Source organism: Pinus tabuliformis, chromosome 7, assembly GCF_031772625.1.
Source record: "Pinus tabuliformis cultivar Carrire ecotype Pingquan chromosome 7, CPIR1, whole genome shotgun sequence".
Taxonomy (NCBI): Eukaryota; Viridiplantae; Streptophyta; class Pinopsida; order Pinales; family Pinaceae; genus Pinus; species Pinus tabuliformis.
Genome location: NC_142293.1, coordinates 1628915150 through 1628931953, shown reverse-complemented (window position 1 = coordinate 1628931953; position 16804 = coordinate 1628915150).

Genomic DNA, 16804 nt, shown 5'->3' with positions numbered 1-16804 from the left:
TAATCTCCAAGATAATCCTTTGAAACAAAACAGTCTTTGGAAATATTTTTTAGGTGTAATGCATATTGGGTATGTGTTATATTATTTCAAAGAATTTTTTTTGGTAGTTTTGCACATGTTTTTGGGCATGATGGTTTTCGGCCCATGGAATTTTGTAGATCTGATCAAAGGAACTACGGTTATGCTCTAATCCAATGTTAATGGATTGGAGTTTATGAATTCTTCAACACACACACACACATATTATAACATTGAAAGAAATATAATGAAAAATCAATTTGGTAGTCTCGATTTTGGGATCCTAGGGAAAATACCTGTGTATATTTGTTTTACGTTCTCGCTATTGTATATTATTTTGTTTTATGAATTCATTTATAGGTAATTTTGTAAAAGGTTAAAAACTATAATGTGATCTGAAAATCTAAATGGAAAAGGTTCAAGCAACCATCATCTTCAAATCTAGGGGACACATGCTTGCATTTAAAGAGGATAATTTGAAGGAATATATAAAAGTAAGGGTGAATCAATAAGCACCTCCATGGAGGAAAAATTCAAGAATTTGATGGAATAAAAAAGGAGATAGAAACAAAATGTTCTTTCACAACTCCATGATCAATTGTAGACACCACAATAAAATTGTTTCTATGTAAATTTTTAATGGAAAAGAATTTGAAGATCATAAGGACACTAAAAAGGAGTTTAGCGACTTTTACCTCTATCTCCTTTTAGATCCCAAGGTAAATAGGTAGTTGGCCATGAATTCCATCTTAAAACATATCCCATGGTTGGTATCTCTAAAAAAAACTCATGCCTTATGAGAGAAGTCATTTTGGAAGAAGTTGAGAGAAAAATAATGGAAATGGTAGTTGGGAAGTCATCAGGCCTAAATGCATTCACCATAGAAATTTTTCATAAGTATTGGGTACTTATAGGATAAAATGTTTGGATAGAGGTGGAATATTGAAGATTCTCACATGAAATCCTTCAAGCATTTAACTCTAATTTCCTCACTCTCATACCTAAGGAAGACAAGTCTAATTCTCTAGAAATTTTTAGAGAAACCTTGCTCTATGATGTGATATATAAAAGCATATCTAAGGTTATAACCAAAAAATTAAAGTTAATCATGTCCTATATAACATCACATGAGCAAGGAGGCTATGTTGAAGGGTGCTAGATTCTAGATGGAAACATAATTTCCAATGAGGCCATTCACTCCCTAAAGTCAAACCAAAAGTCAGGTATGTTTATCGAACTTGAGATGTACAAATATTATAATCATTTAAATTGGGATTTATTAGTTAAAATGTTATCATATTTTGGATTTAGTTATCTTGTGTTAATTGGGTCAAAAATCTTGTCTCCTCAACCTTCTTCTATGTCCTTATTAATGGTTATGTTGCTTCCTAGTTCAACCCATATCAAGGCATTAGATAAGGACATCCCCTATCTCACTTTTGGTTTATTCTTGTGATGGGGGTGTTGGGTTCAAATCTTCATCATGGAATTGCTTCTAGAATTTTAAAGGGACTTAACCTCTATAGTGACACTGATCCCATTTCCCATCATCAATTTGTTGATAACGGATATCCTTAAATCAAGGAGGAAACATCTTTTAAAGTAATCTCATACACCTTTCTGTTAGCTTCTAGAACACTTATCAATCATGATAAATCCCTTATCTTTTTCTTTAACACTTCAATATTTAGCTAGCACAACATAGTTCAAATCCTTTGTTTTACAAAAATGTTTTCTTCCCTTGCAATATCTTAAAGCTCTTCTCATTGATAAATATGTTTTAGGAATAATTCCTCTCTAAGCTCAACCATAATATCAACTATTGGACCCTTATATCTCTCAATATCTTTGGCGTATTAACTTTTCTTAAATTTATTCTTATTCTATACCTATAAACCTTTTTTTCAATGCTAGCAACACCTTCCAAGATCCTGAAGGCCATACAAAGTGTTCAAATATCCTTTCTCTTGGGTGACCCTAAAAAAGAGAGAAAGCAGACCCTTGTGGCCTAGGATAAGGCATGTATCCAAAATATTTAGGAGACTTAGGAGTTCACGACCTTCAAATTTTTAACAAAGTCCTTGCAACATAAGCTTGGTGGAGGTGGCTTAACAACAAGAATTGTGGGAAAAAATATGACATAAAAAGCATGTAAAATATGTTAAAGAACAATATATCATGAGAATGGAGGGGAACCAACCAAGCTCTTTGATATGGAACACAACTCATTAAAGAAAAACTATAGTCCAAAATCAATGTTTCTAGGAAATTAAAGATGAGAACTTTAGTCCCTTTTGGAACTAGTCTTGGTAATAAAAACGTTAACTAAGTAGGGGAAAACATCTTTCAGAGATAAATATTTATTGCACATGAGAGATAACATTATGTTAGTCAAAGATGTAAACCCTTTTTAACTACCTTAGGTGAGATGCCTATGCAAATAAGTCACTAGTCTCTTTGCCTCTTATCTGACTGGGAGCAAATACAAGGTATATATCACACTGGATGGAAATCTTGGAAACCACGAGAAAAATCATTCCCAATAATTGATTAGAGGAAGTGGAGCTACTGGAAACATAGTCAAATACAAAAAGGATCATATTTAAGGTCAATCATGATAAACTTAGATGAAGGAAAAATAGGAGGAGGGACCTTCTTGATTAAATAAGCTCACAAAAAGGAAACAAGGTACATTGCACAAGTAAAAGATAATATTAGAAGAATGTTTTGAACTCAAGAACATGGAAAAAAATCTACACATTCCTATAGTTTCTCGCTAGATGGAAAGTATTAACTTAGGATAAATTACAGGGAAGGGTTTCGATGGACTATCCCTTTGCTTCATGTGTTGGAAAGAGGTATAATCAACAGAACGCCTATTCAACCAATGAACATGGATAATTAACATGGGTTAATATGTGTTAATAATTTTATACAAATAGAAAAAAGAAGACTTAATGTCCCCAAAACGATAAAAAGTGGCTTTTATCTCCATTTGTAAACTCCATATTAAATATATCTAGTACTTTTCTCTAGAATTTCTTCATTGGTCAATTTGTGTAACAACCCTTTTCGTTGCACCCAATGTAAGTGTCACTACATGAACTTGTTATAAAATTTATGTAAAAATGGAATTGATGGTTGAGCTAAAGGAGAGGACATAGATTTCGAGATTTGAGGAGGATAGGTTTCTTGTGATGTGTTTAAACCAAACCACACCCACCTCATTACTTCCCTTTACTTATCTCCCTAACGAATTAAATAGTTTGCTTAACCAGCAGTAAAGTTTTGGTGGGTAGCCTAAGTGGAGGTCAGTGCCCATATTTTCCCTTTCCTCATGGGACGTGAGGAAAAGAGGACAACCATCTAGTAGATGAAAAGGTGAAAACTGGAGGAAGAAGGAGAAGAAGAAAAAAAGAGGATGCATAGAATGCAAGAGAATGAGAATGCGCAAAATGGAGAAAAAAATACACATGCAGGACATGGAAGAGAGAGAGAGAGAGCATAGAAGGAAGAAAGGGAGAATGAGACATAGTTGGAGAGTAGTGAGGAGAAGGAATCACTCAGATAGTTCTAGAGGAGGAAGAAAAATATCCTTGAGCCAGTGTTGTGTGGTTAGGAATATATTCCTTATTATTTTGTTTATATTTGAACTATGTTCCCATGTTTGATTGGCTAGTGGAAGGCTAGGTGGATATTTCAATCACCTAGTGCTTGCTAATTAAGTTGATAAATCACTGGGTGCTTGTTGTATAATATAATAATCCACTTAGTGCTTACTGAATGGGCTGATAAAACACTTGGGTGCTTATTGGAAAGCTAATAAATCATTAGGCGGGTGAGTTGATCCATTGTGGTTCTTGCTTAAACGAGGAAGAGGAGAGAGGAAGATTCCCCTGATTGGATGGATACCCTTAGGAGCTTAAGGGATGAGTTGATAACTTGTAAGGCATACAATGAAAATATTGTCATGCCTCAAGACATGCAACCATAAGTAAATGACGTATTATTTCACAACTTATCAGATCTGTAAAGGCAAAAGCAACATGAGATTGGTGCCAACTACTTAGGCAAGAACAAATCCAAGCAAATCCCATACGAGATATAGAAGCATTGATTGGAAGTTAACTAGGTAGAAGGTAGCAAATATAAGAAGAGGCATATACATGCAAGTGAATATGAAATGAGAGGGGGAAGTCCATTCATCACTTTAGAGAGGAGAACAAACAACAATGAATAGTTATCTAGTTCTAAAACTCGGAGACATCGCCAGTAGAAAAGGAATGAGAAAAACCTCATGCTAGAGGAATTAAATAAATCAAAGCCCACTATATTTTATGGGAAAGTTAAGAAAGTTGAAGATGTAAAAGCTTGGATATTGGGAATGAAGAAGTACTTTAGAGTACATGACTACTCTAAAAACATGAAGGAAAGAGTATCCATTTTCAACTTGAAGGGAAAAGAAGATATTTAGTGGGAATATTCAGAAATGTCAAAGGCATTCAGGAGAATGAGTTATCAAGGAGGAGGTTTGAAAGATACTTCTAGGAGAATTATCTATCTAATAGGTATTATGACAACAAGATCAAAAAATTTCATGAGCATAGACTTCGGTAACGTTCTGTTGATGAGTATAATAAAAGATTTTAGAATTGTTCCCACAAGCTTACATAGACATATTTTTAGGAATGTTTCCATTGTTGTAATGTTTTTAGATTCATAGAGTAGGCATGGTCTATGGTCTTCTTGAGAAATCTAGCCATTAGAGCCATTTCTTTCTTTTACTCTGAATTGTTATATAGGAATATTTGTTAGTACAATTAAATATGCTATGGTCATGTTATAACACCTATGAAGGTAAGTGTTCATATTTGGATTTTTAATTTTGGATGTTGGTGTTATGGCAAAATGAATTTTCTCAAGGAAATCCTGGTAAAATCCTCAAGATTTCCCTTTCTATAATTTTTGGCAAGAATTTGAATCAGCATATGGGATCAGATGGTTCCTTAGCAAGTTTTGGTATTCAGGTCAGATATCCCTTGCATACCCCAAATTTTTGTTTGAATTTAGATATTGCATAAGGGGGTGGGTCTCAATGGAGTAGCAGACGCATCCAATGATCTAAGCATCCGTCTAGTCAGTGCATGTGCACAATTATAAGTTCACTAGATTTCAACTGTCCTAGGTTTTTGTGGAAATCATATTTAGGGTCGATATCTGGGGTGGAACCTACTCGGGCGGAAAATTTATCCGGGGAAAAATTTCTCTACAAATGGATGAGGCATCCAATATCTAGGACATTCAATGGTGGAGGCATGGTGTACTTAAGAAAATTATTGAATGGGAGCAAGGTTGTATTTTCCATCAAATCAACATATGATTCAGGGTGTGTGGGATTTGGGGTGGCAATTGGTGAACACCCTTATGAATTCCTAGATGTCTACTAATCCTGATACTCTATAAAGCGTTTTAGTAGATCTAGAGGTCTAGGGGATCCACAGGTGTGTAAAAAGGGCATGTTTGCTTGTAGCCCTGATATCTCTTGGAACTAGATAAAACAAATATTAGTTATAAAACATGAAGGGGTTAGGAACTATGGGACCCATGCGTTGGTGTGACACAATAAGCGCCATGGAGGCCTAGAAATAGACACATGGATGCCCTAAGTTGGCAAGAGCAGGAGGGGTAATATCCAACCCCAATGAAAAAAGAGAGACATAATTCGCTTGGGAGTTGGAAATTCTAAAAAACAACTAGGATGAATATCTAACCCTCTGGAAAGGAATATAATTGGCCATTAACAAGGGTATAAAGAGAATGATGGTCTTTGGAGATTCAATTATAGTAATAAAGCAAGTAACCAAACTAAAGCTTGTGGAAAGAATGACCAACACTACAATGCTTTGAAGGATAGCCTTGTAGCTGAGGAAATTTGAGGAGATAGAATGGTATCGTATCTATAGGCAATTGAATTCAGAATCAAACACGTCATCAAATGAAGGATAAATTTTGAAGCAAGGAGTAATGGATTTAGACCAATCACAAACACTATTTTCCCCTACACCATGAGGTGCCTAATAGACTGTGGTTTTGATAGAAAAAGATGGTTGATTTGGTCATCAAGTTAGAGAGAATAATCGTCAATATAATTATGGAGGGTACACCAAAGTTGACACTTCATATATCAATTCCCCTGCTTATGGCCTACTCCAAGCTGGGTGAAGGCATTTCATGATGCGTGGAGTCTATGTATACAACAAACATATCACCCATCATTTCATAATTCGAAGGGAAAGTCAATATGCCAGATGGTGGAGAAGAGGATCTAAGTGTAGGATGGATGAGAGCAACCAATATTCACCATTAACACCTTGAATCAGAGCCTTAGAAATTTGCACAAAGGTTTTAATTGTAGATCAATTCATACTAGCCTATGAATTAAATCCTTTGACAGGAGTGGATCGCCTTCACTGTGTATACATTTGGGCAAATATGGAAATTAATTCTATTTGTATGCATTGTCACCTCAAGAATCAATTCTCGCTTGTATCTATAGAATTGACCACCATGAGTGAAATGATAAATATAACAAATCTATGGTTCATCATTGAACCATGAGCACTGAGATGTATACGAAAGGAAATGGAAATGCTTGAGATGCATTCAGATGAGTTTGACCACGAGTGATGGTGCCAGTCAATATCAAAATTGACAAGGGTGGTGGTGGATATGATTGAGATTTCAAACATAATAATTTAAATGGAATAGAAAGAGAAGGAAGCAAATTTTTAATTTCTAGAAAAGAAGTGTGACTGGTTGCAAAGTAAATTAGACAAAAAATTAGCAATCATGGTGGAAAATATTGTATTTTTGGAGCTCAAAATGAGTGGAATGGAGACACCAACCAACAATGAGTATGAGTTCAAGCATAAATACATGGAAACTAGCAAAGGACAATCAAATCCAAAGGTTTGAGGACTAGTTGAGTAAGGAGAAAGTGTACATAACACAACAGAGGAAAATTATGGCAATGAAAAAAGCTAGAACATATGGTGCTTATTCAATCACAAGCTTTGATGAATGTTTGAAAATATGTTTTGTATTTAGGAGTTTTTTGTAGAGCCTATGAAAGATTGCAATGTATAATTATGGTTAAGAGAACTCATAGAGGCAATAAAAATCTATTATGGGTGTACTGGAATAGTGAAGCCTTTGAAAACACTGAAAAATGTAAAAGGTTATAGCGTTGTTTCCAAGTCTCTTTTAATGCAAAAAGACAATTGTTTCATTAAAAAAAAATAGACACATGAATGTCACTCGATCCCATGAGTGGTGTGGCATTATTTAGAGTGACATTGCAGAACCACGGGGAACATATGTGGGTCACATATGGTAATCCCTTACTGAGGTGGCACAATTTTAAGGGTTAAAATTAAAAATGACATAACTCTCAATCCGAGATTCAGACTGAGATAAAATTTATATTGTCAAAAATCTCTCAACAAGCCAGACACAATTTTGATATCAAAAATAAATTTCACAAACTTTGGAGAAGGAGGATTTTTGGGTAACACCTTCCACAACCTGAGATACTTTAAGGGTGTGGGAGGGAGCGTTATGGTGTGGTATCAGAGGCCAGGTTCAACACTCATACTAAATGGGCCATAAACACTACAAGGAAAATATCTTCTAGTGGAGGTTAACGAAGGATTTTAGAAATGGAAAAAATTGTCAAAAACCAACCACTAAAAAATTTGTTTGTGAAAGCAGATGTTTTAGCAAAGATTATAATATAATTTCATCACAAAGGAAAAAATTTGGGCAGGCAAAGGTTTTATTGATTTTTTTTTGCAGTGTGCTTCATGGAACAAGTAGCACCAGTGCGCTACATATATAATAGCGTCAGATTGCATATATAACTAAAATAACTGAGACGTTGAATGCACAGAACACAGGTTCTTGGAATGTATGCCACCCTGATGCTTATATATCAAAAAACACCCTGGTGTGTTCTTTTAAGGAATGACACCAGAGCACACGAAAAATAATTACAGTCTCAGTGCTTTTGTTTAAATTCACATCGTTGATGCATATTGTTTTATAAACACACTGGTGTGTTTGTGTTATAAGAGGACTGGTGTTGATAATTTTAATAGTACACCAAGGCTAGAAATCATATTTTGTAGGACCGGGGTATTAGTTCTATGAAAGCACTAGTGAATTAAGAATTATAATACGCCGAGGTGTTAATTGCAAACAATATTAGTGCTTGGAGAACTAAACTCTTTGGTGTTGTCGTTTTTCGAAAATGAACTGGTCATGCAAGAAGGTGTCATCACGATGCTTTTATATAACATAACACATCAATGCATTTTTATGTTATGAATGCACCAGGTTTTTGTATGAGATGTTACTTTTTTTGGAAACATCGACCTGTGATAGTGCAATTATTGTAATTTTTAAAATCCATTATTCATCGAAAAATTGACGTATATCTTATAACAATATTCATATAAATTAAAATTTGATTAGTGCATTTGCATATGATGTTTGGATTAATTTGTTATATTATCAAATTTCACATCTCTTCATTATAATATTTAATCATTCATAGTTTAATCAATGGTGTAACATTTCACAACGACATTGGATAACACAATATAATAAATTAAAATGTATTTTATTATATATCAATAATAGGCTCTTTGTCATGCAAAATGAGATTGTTATTGGTAACCCCTTGTCTTTCAATTGGGACACTATGTCCATTACATTAAACAAAATGTGTGATTTTCACAAACATTTATTTCAAAAAATACATCATGTTGCATTAATATCCAAATAGATCATCATTCTTCGTTGGAACTACTATCAGTGTTCGAGCTACTTCAATGAATTGGGTTATTTGGAGGAATGTTTTGTTGATTGCATTAATTGTTTCCGTCTTCTTGATCTTGTCCCATCTACAAACATAAAAATAAAATGTAATGAGTGTATCTACATTGGTGAGAATAATGAAAATTGAAATAAATAATATGCATCAATGTAAGTCGGATAGCAATGTACCATAGCAACAAGTGACTCATAAACTGTGCACATGGTTTCAAAACTAAGTCTCATGCCTTGTTGCAACAATTATTTTGTTGGCATAGTTGCATACTTTGTTTCCTGCATGTTTTAAACCCTATTATAAATCATAGATTCAATATAAAGGATTTTTTTCTATTAATTATAAACTCAGAGAAGTAAAACAACATAAATACTTACAAATTTCACAATTAATTTTTGATATCCCAACATATATTCACAACCCTTTTTTAACCCAATGTCAATCGATTCTTTCGATGACTCTTCTTTGTATGTTAGCACCTATTTGAAGACACTCAGGGATGGATGTTGTAAAACAACTTAAAATATAAAAAAATGAAACCTTGAGTTGTTATAAGGAAATATTAACAATTACTCGCAAACTTTGAAATCAACCATTTTTTTCCTTGTCGTCCTATTCTATGTGTTGAATGAGTTCCATTTTGTTTTCTTTTATGCAAGAAAATACTTGAAAATTAGTATTTAATGCTAAAATATTTGTTTATATGTACAAAGTCAATGATGATTACATACATTTGAAGCACTTTGTTGAAATGGATCCTCCTATGATGCAATAATGTCTATTTCTTTGACCATCTCCTTGTACATTTTTTTGGACATTCATATTGGGATGTTTCACATATCAGTTCGTTGATCATTTGGAATTTTCATAATCTTCCTGAAAAAAGTAATAAACTATTTTTATATTGATATATGAAAACTAAATATAACAAAATTGATATTAATAAATGAATGGTTTGCAGTAATATATACATATAATTCTAGAAAATCATTTTAATTAAGAATATTACCTTTTGAATGATTTTATGTTTATTTTTTTTTATTGTATGTTTTTTCTATTGCAAGTCTAACACGTCTAATTGACCATTACTTTGGAAATGCTTCCTGTAGTTTATATATGATTTGGTTCTTAGAATCATTGGATTGATTTTTGTATTGTAAGTGGAAGGTACATCTATATGTTCATTCCATTAGATCCCTCATAGTTTTGTAAGAAAAAATCCCCCTTCATTAACCTCCAACACCATTGCAGATGAGGTAAAGACCAATTCATCGCCATTTGTATGTTCTATAATCTTTCTTTTCTTACAACAACATTTATCTTTTCCTTTGTTGTTTCTCCCTATAGAACATTAAAAATACATGAATGAATAGATTGTTTGAAACATGTTATCTAATATTCTAAAGAATATTATTAATGAAAATGAAAAAAAAACTCATATTAAATAGTATTTTTTCATTCACTTAGATTACAAAATAATCTTATCGGCCTTCTTCATTTTGTGCTTTGCATGACACAAAATAACTAATACATATTGTTTAAACTTAAATATAGTTCAAACATATTAATTTTGTAAAGAATATACAAAGAACTTGTTTTCTCTATTTTTTTTCGAGTTGTTATCATTGTGTCAATCATTATTTTTGCTAGTTGACACCTTCTTAGATATTTTTTGTCAATATACAACCTGTACCATTCAATACAGAAGCCATTAAATATATTTTAGAAATAAATCAAATATTTTTCTGCCCAAACGAGCTCTAGTAGTCAATGTGTTTATCCCATTAAACACACCAAGCATTTAATTGTTTGACACCGTTATGGAATATTATTTTTTAAAATAATTTTAAATTATGATGGTGCAATTTATAACATTAAACACACCACAATGATTTAAGGATGCTACTTGGAAGATGTGTGTCAGTGTGTTATATTACACTAGGAGCAACGATGAACAAACTTGACAAAATCGACAGTGTTATAATACACTAGTGCATGGGTTACACAAGATGCAGCAATGCATTATATACATAGGGCGAACCACGAAATATATATTGGTAAAAAAAAACAGACAGGGCCGACAAATTTTGGATCTAATTTAATAAGTGATCTCCCTACTTTACATGTCAAATTCCCTATATATAGTAAGTACACGAACCCATTAAATCTAAAATGACTAAAATGAAAAACCCTAATCGTGAAGTGGTAGAGAAAGTTAAACCTTAAGGTGAAATTTTGCAGGAAGAAGAAATGGTTTAAAGTAAGTATTGATTTTTTTGTTTTTATTTTAGTTAAATTTAAATAGGAACACATATTGTAAAAAAATTTACTAATAATATATATATATATATATATATATTATTGTTATTATTTATTTATTTATTTATTTTTTGAATTGTGAACAAATCTAATAGAAATTGTAAAAAAAACTACCAGTAAAATTTAAATTTTTTGCTACACAGGGTTTTTAGTGAATCACCATACCTTTCAAATTCTGATCTTTCTGTGGTTCCAAAATATTTTTCTGCTCCACAATGCTCCCAATATATCTCTCTTGCAAATGATCTCTTTTTTAATTAAACCCTAAAAGAATTTGTAATTTTTTTTAATAAAATAAACAATAAAATTTAAAATTTTTATTATGCAGGGTTTTGAATGAATCACCGTACCTTTCAACTTCTAATGTTCTAAACAGTTCTAGTGCTCTAAAGTATTATGTTGTTATACAATGCTCCTGGTATGTCTCTCTTGCAAATCACTCCCTTGAAATTTTGGGTAAAGTAATGAAATAGTGAATAACATTTTACTATTTAAAGGACTTTATGAAATTAGATTTCAAAAAATCAATTGCCACTTATTTTTTAATTAAAAAAAAAAGAAAACAAAATTGCATTTTTTTTCTTCAATTTATCTAAACATTGATGTGTTTGATAGTTAAGCGCACCGGTAGGTTTATAATAAAAGTCCATTGTCGAGGCGCTAAATTTTTTCAATGCACTGACATGATACAAAAAAAATTTTGAATTCCCGAAATGGTGCGATTAATTTTTTTAACGCAACAATGCGGTTTCTATTTAAAAGCATTGGTGCTCTAATTGTTATAAGAGCACCAAGTAGGTTGAATTCGCTTTTATTTTCTAAAATCGAGAAATAAGTGCGTAGTGGTGTTGTTTTTTTATCGATCGAAGCGTTTTTGTACAAGAGCATCGATATGATAACATTTTTTTTCGGAATGTTGGAAATCAATGCAGGTATTATTTCAACATCCTCGTGCTAATACTTTTTAAATGCATTAGTGCACTTTGTTTTGATAAGCACACTGGTAGGGTCTAAAAGTTATTTGGAATTCTATTTTTACATAAATGTCATATTAATCTCAAATTATCCTTTATGACGCATCCACATGAATTATAATAATTCATAGTATGTACATTTTCTGCGTAAAGCCTCTTTATTCTTGAAAAATGGTTTGAAACTATATTGAAATTTAGATTGTGATTAAATGGTTCTCAAGATTAATTTTAGATATGCACACAACATTTTATTTCTGATTTTTTGCAAATGCAGAGACAAAATCTGAATAATATTAAATGGTCAATTCTTCAAATTCCAACTCATTCCATGTTGTTGATCAAATTTCTTCACGAAGTTCTCCCTTTCCATCTTTAATAAGTTCATTATTATTTACATGTTGATTATCTAATTGATTTTTTTTTAATCCATGTCAATTTCAATAAAAATTATTAAAATTTGGAGGATCCTGATTCATAATTGAGTTCAGATGTAGAAAATATTCCTCCATTTCAAAAATGTTGAAAGCTCTTATCAGGAGCAACATATCGCAAGCAGTTGGTAGTTGAAAATGGACAACCTCTTCACCCTTCCAATTGGAGCATGGCATCTTTCAGGTGCAATATTTGATAAACAATGGTAATAATTGTTTGGTATAATGTAATTTCAAAAACCCAATTGCATTGATGTGCTTACTAATATTATTGGTATTGTACTAATAACATTCAATATTTTTTGAAATTAGGATTCTAGTGATGATGAGTGACCCACTTACCATCTTCCCGTGCACCCTGCAACAATATCAACTCAAGAGAAGGTCGCATTAAGAGTAATATTCAGAGAGGAAGCATACAAACAATGGTTGAATCAACCACCTATTCAATTCCCATTACATCTAGATTCACCAATTTGGAATGACTACAACAATAGTAGTTCTTCATCACAACTTGGCAATGGATGCAATCAAATATAAGTCGGTATGGATGATTACCTACGGGATACAATTGCCATGGAGGTAATGTTGTTAGATGCATTCTAGAACGATGAGCTAGGGGATGATGCTCATATCATTGATACCTTATTCAAAAGTCTGAAATATGCTTCTACCACCCCTCTCTTTGGACCTGACAGTAAGTCAAAGTATACTCAGCTGGGGACAACAATGTTTTTGTACAACTTGAAAGAAAATTTTGGCATGTCGAATGCATGTTTCTCGAAGTTGAGGTAATTCACCTGCATGATTGATAAGTCCCTTATATTTTGAGAAATATTGTCACACAATCAACATTAAAAATGGTTGATTTTACAAACATTAAATATTGACATTGTAAAATTATATTCCCCACCAACTACAAGTTATTCAAAGATAGATTTCTTCCAAGTGATAATGTCTTGTCAGGTAGCTGTAAAGAGGTAAAGCAGTTGTTGAAAATGTTGGGTTTTGAGTACATATCATATCATGCATGTCTAAATGATTGTATTCTATAGAGAGGAAAATATGCAGAAAAATAGATATGTCCGAAATGTGGGCATGACAGGTACCGTAATTAAAAAAAAAGGGTAAACCACATGGTCCTCCTCATACGATATTGAGGCATATGCCTATAATACCAAGGATTCAAAGTCTCTTTCGCTGTAAAGAATTAGCTATGTTGCAGGAATGTCACGCCTCACATAGAAGTGAGTCAGGAGTTATGTGAATCCCAAAAGATTCAATAGCCATGAAGCATATAGAGGATACATGGCTTGAAAATTTCAAGGATGAAGTATGAAGTCTACAACTCAACATATCCATGGATGGCGTCAAGCCATATTCCCTCCAAAACACCAACTATTATGTTTGGCTTATAGTAGTGATCAACAAAAATACTCCCCCATGGTTGTCTGTGAAGAATTAACATCTTATGTTGGCTCTCAGAGTCTCTGGTACAAGACAAGTGAAGAATATGGATGTCTAATTATAACCATTGGTATATGAATTCAAGGAATTATGGGAAGGGATACATGCGCGTACAATGTATCAAGACCCATCACAATAGAGAGGAGTTTTACGTTGTATGGCATATGTGCTTCATACATGATTATCCAAGCTTAGGAGTTTTCTATGGTAAATTACATTTTTATTGATTTATTTATATATGTAACAATATTTCTTCGCATGTTAATTTAATTCTCTACAATTTTTCTAATCTTCATGGTTGCTAACATGCCAACTTGTATACAAAAACTTTGTAGGTCTTGTAACAAAAGGGTATCATGGATGTAAATGTTGTGGACCTTCTTTGAATGTTAGGTGGTTTGACTGGCTACTAAATCCAAGGTGTGATTGCTCCAAGGTATTCCTTCTAGAAGAACACCCTTACAAAAGAGCAACATCTGCTTTCAATGGTAACCCAAATAGAACCCAAAGGCATGCAATAGTGACACCATCTGAATGGATTAAAGAGTATGAGAGAGAGAGAAGGAAAAGGAGTTTATAGAAATGTTTCATTCAAATGGGGAGCCTTTGTTCGATGATCCATAATTCTTCGACACCTATGTTGAGAAATTTCCCATTGGGATGAAAATGAAATATGTCTTTTATGAGCTCCCATATTGGGAGCATCTTAAGATTTCCCACTTACTAGATCCCAATTGTATATTTAAAAATGTTTCATTTTCTTATGGAGGCACATATCATCGAAAGAAAGTGACACATTGGCCATTAGCAGAGATCTTATTTCTTCAAAAACTAAAAAGAAACATTGGCCAAGACAAGAAACTAGAGGAGAGGTTGGTCCCTCTTGGTCTTTCAAAGAAGGTGATGTTCCATGGATTTTAAAGAAATATGATATTTCTTTGGCAAAGGAAGTTATAATGAGTGTGAGGGTGTCATCTTTATATGGGTCTTCACTACAACATTGATTAACTGTGGAATATTTTTTGTCGAGGTTGAAATCGCATGACCATTTGAACCTTCTAAGAGTATGTACGTCAAAAACATGATTTATTTATTTATTATTATTTATTTATTTGTAATGGGATACTTTATAATTCGCTTTTGTATAATGTACAATTTACTATGCAGTGTCATTATCCTCTTCTCATGCATGGGTGTGTGAACCATGAATTCCCCCAAGACCTACGATGTGCCATATCTAAATTATCTGCATTTTTACATTGGATCACATCAAAGGAGATTCATATGGCTAGCATTCCATGGTGGCGTCAAGAGATAGCTAAGATTGTTTGTATGTTTGAGAAGGAATTGTCGACGAGTTTCATGGACTTGCAGGTTCATCTTCTAATTCACCTAGTAGATGAGGTTGAATTAGTTGGGGTGGTTTCTTATCGTTGGATGTTCTTCTTAGAGAGGTACATGAAGGAATTAAAAGGTTTTGTAAAAAAAGGGAAAACCCAAGGGGTCTATGGCAGAGAGGTACATATCATATGAGTCTTTCAATTATGCCATTGAGTACATAAAGCATACCAACAACACACTATGTGCAACAATTTGGGGCAACGAAAGGGATGAAGACAAAAGAGAAGGGGAGCTTCTCAAAACGAATGGAAAGAGGCACATGATAAAGAGTAAGTGTAGGCTTATCATTTTTCAAATTACTACACAGTAAATATTCACATTGAACTTCATATTAATGCATATTTTGATCTCATATGTACTATATCTATGTTGGTTTGATTTCATTAGCGAATTCGGAAATTGAAGCGATCAACAAATTCATTCTTTACAATATGGAAGTGATACAATCGTGGGTTGCATTGTACAAACATAAGAGGAGGAAATGGGATAACGACAGGAAAAATTTCAAATGGTTGAATGGTATAAGTGTGCCTTATCTTGATCATTTAAAATAAACTATGGCAATGACATGCCCTAACAGTTGGGTAGTTGATCGAGTCAGAGAGAAATATGGTGCATCTAGTCGTTACCCGCATGTTGAAGAGGATGCACTAAACATAGGGATTGGGTGCAACAACTCGGTAATTATAATCTCTTTCTATACTGTTTTAACTTCATATTGCACCTTTGAATTGTAACATATATATATATTTTATATTTTTAATTATGTTCATGTAATTAGACACATGACACTGTGATTTTTTTACTTTTTATAGGTGCATTTGTTCCCATCTGTGTGGGCATATGAACATCATTTTTGCACGGAGGCTATCGATGATGGATGCATGACACAAGACTGTGGAGTGGAAGTCGAGTTCAATCAATCTATTCATGGTAGCCATCGTGATCAAAACCTAAGGCAGGGGACATTAGGTTACGTTGGAAATATATAAGAAATCATTCAAGTGGACTTCTCTTCGTTCCAATGTGTTACTTTTAGGTGCAAGTGGTGGGACACCTTTGATCAGAATAATGTAAAGGAAGATCGCAATAGTGGGTTGATATCTATCAACTCTAGAAAGATGTGGCATGAAGCTAGGGAGACTTATGTTTTCCTAAAACACTGCAACCAGGTGTTTTTTTACTCAGATGTGTTGGATAGGGATTGGTGGTTTGTATTAAGACACAACCCTAGATCCAAATATATTTTTGAGAGAAACATTGTTCTCATGCCAAGCTAGGAAGATAATCAAGGTGATGAAAAT